The sequence below is a fragment of the Palaemon carinicauda genome, chromosome 21, assembly GCF_036898095.1.
Source record: "Palaemon carinicauda isolate YSFRI2023 chromosome 21, ASM3689809v2, whole genome shotgun sequence".
Classification (NCBI taxonomy): domain Eukaryota; kingdom Metazoa; phylum Arthropoda; class Malacostraca; order Decapoda; family Palaemonidae; genus Palaemon; species Palaemon carinicauda.
In genome coordinates this window covers 3,607,349-3,613,480 of record NC_090745.1, presented here as the reverse complement: position 1 = coordinate 3,613,480, position 6,132 = coordinate 3,607,349, and the positions used below count along the sequence as shown (strand labels likewise).

The 6,132-nt window shown below is 38.3% G+C and overlaps 1 protein-coding gene across 1 annotated transcript in view; it reads left to right on the top strand.

The window, feature by feature from the left end:
- The window catches only part of LOC137615159 (transient receptor potential channel pyrexia-like), a 495,727-nt gene that overhangs the window by 190,472 nt on the left and 299,123 nt on the right, over positions 1–6,132 (top strand).

The following is a 6,132-nucleotide window of genomic DNA, read 5'->3' as shown; positions in this document are numbered from 1 at the left end:
TATAAAACAATTTTTAAAAATTTTAATTACAGTATTACAATTTTAACATAAAAATTTGTTTATCTTAAGTTTTAAAGGTACTAATGGTATTGTTTGATATAAAAATGAGTTAGTTCTAAAATCAACTTGGAAGTATCTTAAAAAGAATATTCTCTGTTTAGCAGTATATTTATGACCATTATTTAGAATGCCTGAAGTTGCTAAATTACGCTGTTTATCAATAAAATTTTAGACTTCTATGTTATTTCCATTTCCAAAAAAGTTTTGAGATTATTTAACGATGTAATTGACCAACATTGACATAATAACAGGATTTTACTTCCGTAACATTTTATTTGCTTCTATATGAACATATTGGCAACTTCAACTGGCTGTTTTATTCCCCTTTTTTTCTCTCTCTCTTTTATTTTAGCTGTTTGTTGTTTGTGAGGGATAATAATAAAGAAAAAAGGTCTTGCAGTTTTCCCAAGAACTGTAGCCGACTGCACATTTACCTTCTAGTAAGCTTAGAAACTTGATAATTCTCACGAGGAGAGAGATACACATAGGAAGGTACCTTCCCAAAAAGACGTATCAGTATGCAGTAAAAGTGCACACACACAGGGTAACTAAGCTCGCTTCCCACAAGAACAAGCGCATGCATTGCTGATAGGAATGAAGGGTCTTGCCCTTCTTCCCATTCCTTCTGGGAAGAATCCTCTCTAACTTTTAAGAAAGGGAAAATTGTGTACCAGTACGAGTCATTCCTGCTGCATTTCTTTGAGCATCAAATTTCTTGGTTCTGGATCAGGGAAGCTTTCTTCAGTTTTCTGTTGCTCCTCAAACTACAATTCTTCATTTGCCAGTGGTTGCTTATAAGCTATGAATTGATCAAAATCTTCTGCCAACTTCATCTTAAGTTCGTCACTAATTGATACCACAGTCCATGATATGTCCATAGCTGGTTCTAAGATTTTAAAATTATGAATGAATTAAGGGCACAGTTTTCTTTTCCATACACCATTCATTGCTGTTTGAGTTGCTTCAGTCCTAGAAGAACTTTTTTTTAATACTGCTTGATAAATATCGTATCCCTTCTTCATGCATGGGATTAGTTGAATTAGTAGAACTTCAAATGTTCAAACTCACAGCAAATGTTTTTAAGTTGAACAGGCTTGCATAAGTCCTTTTATAGTTTATAAATGAAATGTGTTATAATGTTAATGTTTTTAAAGTATTTTATTTTAATTTTCATTACTTATATCGTTTATTTCCTTATTTCTTTTCTTCACTTGGCTATTTTTCCCTGTTAGAGCCCTTAGGCTTATAGCATCTTGCTTTTCCAACTAGGGTTGTAGCTTATCTAGTAATAATAATAATAATAATATCCTGGTTCATTATCAACGATCAACATAACCTTTAAAGGAAGTTTCTATACCCTGCAATACTGTACTCCTTTACTGCTGGAATAAAATGACCATGTTGACCCATCCCTTTGGATTAGTCATCTAAATCGCAGTTAAGTGAGGACTTTGAGATGTTCTTGAAGGCCCGGGGATTAGGGGCATGGTAGAACTAACAAATAGCTTAGCTTGAAATCGTCATTAACATTACCCCCATAACATTAATGTTAATCTATATTCGGCTTGCCTTGCAATCTGTCATAGTTTTCGGTTCTTTAGAAATGAATGAATGATCGGCCATTCTCTTCCAAAATAATCCTGTCTCATCGACATTAAGGATAAGTTCTCGCAGAGACTGTTTTTCATTGATGACTTTTATCGTGAATTTGGGAGATTCTTCGGCAGTGGCAGCTTCTCCTTGAATTTTAACATTGTGTAAGATAATGTGATTCTTGAACTTATTAAAGCATCCCTGACTCTGCAAATGGAGTGTCCTTTTCATTTGTATTTTCGTTACGAAAGTCTTCAAACAAAGACTTAGTTCATTCTTCTGTTGTTCTACTCAAAGGGGTAATTAGCATTCAATTTCATCAAAAATTATGCCTCCACATAAATTGTAGAAGTTTTTGATGTTGGAGCCTTTTCAGGCACATTTTGGCCAATGTGCTCTTCATCATGGATACTGTATTGGTAGGGTTGTTGTGGCCTGATTGGTAACGTCTGTGCCTGGTTATCACCAGACGGGGGTTGGAGTCCTACTCAGACTCGTTAGTTCCTTTAGTGTCTGCAACCTTACCATCCTTGTGAGCTAAGGATGGGGGGTTTTTGGGGAGCCTACAGGTCTATCTGCTGAGTCATCAGCAGCCATTGCCTGGCCCTCCCTGGTCCTAGCTTGGATGGAGAGGGGGTTTGGGTGCTGATCGTATGATATATGGCCAGTCTCTTGGGCATTGTCCTGCTTGCTAGGGCAATGTCACTGTCCCTTGCCTCTGCCATTCAAGAGCGGCTTTTAAACCTTTAAACAACCTTTTTCACCATTTTCATATCTTTATCAGGATCAATTTATCTTGCCATTGTAATAACATGCCTCTTAGATTCACTAGCTTTAATCTTCTTGAGACGTGCTAAAATAGGCAAATATTCTTCTTAGGATCAGTCATGGTGATGAAAGAAAATAAAGAAACGATATCAGAAATAATGAACAATTAAAATAAAATATTTAAAAAAAAAATCACATCAAAACAGATATTTCATATATAAACTATAGAAAGAATTAGGTCAGCCTATTCAACATATAAACAGTTGCAGCAAGTTTGAACTTTTGAAGTTTTATCTTGACATAAAAGATTTAACTGCATAACACCAAATACTACATGAACAAAATGAATTTCATTATAAATCTGAAATAAGGGTTTTTTTTTCAACCTGGGGTATATGTACCCCCAGTGAGATATTTTTACTCCTCAGGGGGGTACATTGAATTTGAGAGAATACCCAATACTTCTCAATACACGAGGTAATCTGCATTGAGATTGAATAAGAAAATTATATATCAATATCCATTTTTTTAATGGTTCATATGAAAGTATAAAAATCCTCAAGGTGTACAGAAGACCAAAATGGTTGTTGGTTTAGGGTTGTGGTGGCCTACGTGGTAACGTCTCTGACCAGTGATCCCCAGACTGGGGTTCGAGTCCCCGTCTGACTCATTAGTTCCTCTGATCGCTGCAACCTCATGATCCTTGTGAGCTAAGGATGGAGGGTTTTGTTAAGCCTATAGGTTTATCTGCTGAGTCATCTGCAGCCATTGCCTGGCCCTCCTTGGTCCTAGCTTGGGTGGAGAGGGGGCTTTGGCATTGACCATATGTATATATAGTCAGCTTTAGGGCATTGTCCTGCTTGCTAGGCTAATAGTACTGTCCCTTTCCTCTGCCATTCATGAGCAGCTTTTAAACCTTTAAAGGGGTACACAAGACCAAATGGTTGGGGGTTTAGGGTTGTGATGGCCTACATGGTAAAGTCTCTCACTGGTAATTGCCAGACGGGTTCGAGTCTTACTCAAACTTGTTAGTCCCTTTGGTCGCTGCAGTCTCACCATCCTTGTGAGCTAAGGATGGGGTGTTCGGGGGAGCGTATAGGTTTATCCGTTGAGTCATCAGCAGCCATTGCCTGGCCCTCCTTGGTCCTAGCTTGGGTGAGGAGGGAGCTAGGGAGATCATATGTATAATGGTTAGCCTCTAAGTCTAAGGCATTGTCCTGCTTAATAGGGCAATGTCATTGTCCCTTGCCTCATCCCTTCATGAGTAGCCTTTAAACCATTAAACTCCTTCCTTAAATGTTATACAATGCTGAAATATTACACTAACATCCCTTAGAGTTTATTTTACACTAACCCAGATATATTACCCCGCATCACACAGGAAGTTTACTCATGCATGTATTTCAAAGTAACATCCGATATGTGTCGCCAGATTTTAAATGTACAGTATGTACTTTATACTCTACATGACTAGATATTTGATGAACATATGTTTAAAGAATTTTTTTTCCAGCCATTTAAAGGCTGATTGGTTTTTGCTCAATGAATGAGACATAATAATAATAATAATAATAATTATTTTTATTATCATTATTATTATTACTAGCTGATCATATGTATATATGATCAGTCTAGTCTAGGGGATTGTTTTGCTTGCTAGGACAATGTCACTGTCTCTTGCCTCTGCCATTCATGAGCAGCCTTTAAAACATAAAAATACAAACAACATTACCTACACTATAGGCATCTCACAACTCTAAATATCGCTCTCACACTTCCTGACTACTGAGGCCCTTCTATTGTCCCATAATCCTCCATGTCTTGCCAACTCTTTCGCATAATCCTTCCTCTTGAGCCCCCATCCTTAGGTCATAATGATGGTGAGGTTACAGACTCTTTTTCTTCTATTAATGTGCTTTTTTCCTATTTTTGTATTTGGTAAGCACGGTTGCCTTCGTTTTGAAGGACTTGCTATGGCTTTGAGATAGACCGTAGTCCCAATAGGCTGCCCTGCCTGACATCGCTTTAGACCCTGGTAGTGTATGTTCATGTGTTGTTGCAGTCCCCAGCGTCCTTCCTCCCAGCAACGAGGAGTCCTGGCGCGGTTAGGTCGACAGTTCGAGACGTGTGAGGTGTCTCTGTCATGTCTTTAGAAGGTTTTGGAGTGGCTTTGTTTGTGTGTGTATTGGTCTGTAACCCATTTGCTTTTAAGCAAACCTATCTGTCGATTACATACAGAATCCCGGTGTCTACACGGCTAGCAAAGTGTCAACACAACAAGAAATTATCGAGCTTGAGCGAGAATCGAACCTCAGTTTAGCAGATGGCCAGACAGCAGTGGGGTTTCTAATAGCCAACCACAAACCCTAAAATGAGCTGTTTTATTTATCCTAATTCACATTTTCTCTTATAAAATTGAATCCTGAGTGTCATCCTTCATTTTCAAACCTTTCTCTCCTTTATAAATACTTTACACACCCCTGTAAGCCACTCAGCCCTACTTTTAACTTTATTGTCCTCTTCAGATTGCCAATAGTGATTGTAACGAGGATTCTCAAATTTACCTTCGTGTACTGTTCAGATTAATTTTCTTAATAATTTAATTTTTCTTTCCACATTCTCCTCTGTCCTCATACACCTGACAACACCGAGATTACCAAACAATTCTTCTTCACCCAAGGGGTTAACTACTGCACAAATTGTTCAGTGGTTACTTTCCTCTTGGTAAGGGTAGAAGAGACTCTTTAGCTATGGTAAGCAGCTCTTCTAGAAGGGCACTCCAAAATCAAACCATTGTTCTCTAGTCTTGGGTAGTGCCATAGCCTATGTACCATGGTCATTCAGTGTCTTGAGGTAGAGTTCTCTTGCTTGAGGGTACACTTGGGCACACCATTCTATCTTATTTCTCCTCTTGTTAATTTGAAGTTTTTATAATTTATATATGAAAGATTTGTTTTAACGTTGTTACTGTTCTTAAAATATTTTATCTTAATTGTTCATTACTTCTCTTTTAGTTTACTTATTTCCTTATTTCCTTTCCTCACTGTTCTATTTTTCCGTGTTGGAGCCCTTGGGTTTATAGCATCCAGATTTTCCAAATAGGGTTGTAGCTTAGCTAATAATAATAATAATAGATTATATGTATCGGGGTACTTTTGTTTTTGTGCTACTCGGGGCCCCCCATACTAGGTTGGTTTGCTATGAACAACCAGACTAAAATCCCACCATCACCAATCACCGTTAGCCAGCGTAGGATAAAAACTAGCCAAACCCCGGGCCTGAATAAGAACATGTCTGAGGCCTTTGTCCTACAATGGACTAGAAACGGCTGCATTTGTTGTTGTTTTAACAATACTTTTTATTAGTTTCAACTTATTTCCATTAATTCATATTTTATTGTAACCATTCATTTTTAGCGCCTCTCTCTCTCTATCTCTCTCTCTCTCCCTCTCCCCCTCTCTCTCTCTCTCTCTCTCTCTCTCTCTCTCTCTCTCTCTCCACCAAAGTAAATTCACATTTCAGGAGGCGGAAGGGTCAACATCTCTCTCTCTCTCTCTCTCTCTCTCTCTCTCTCTCTCTCTCTCTCTCTCTCTCTCTCTCTCCTCTCTCTCTCTCTCTCTCTCCACCAAAGTAAATTCACATTTCAGGAGGCAGAAGGGTGAACATCTCTCTCTCTCTCTCTCTCTCTCTCTCTCTCTCTCTCTCTGCGCC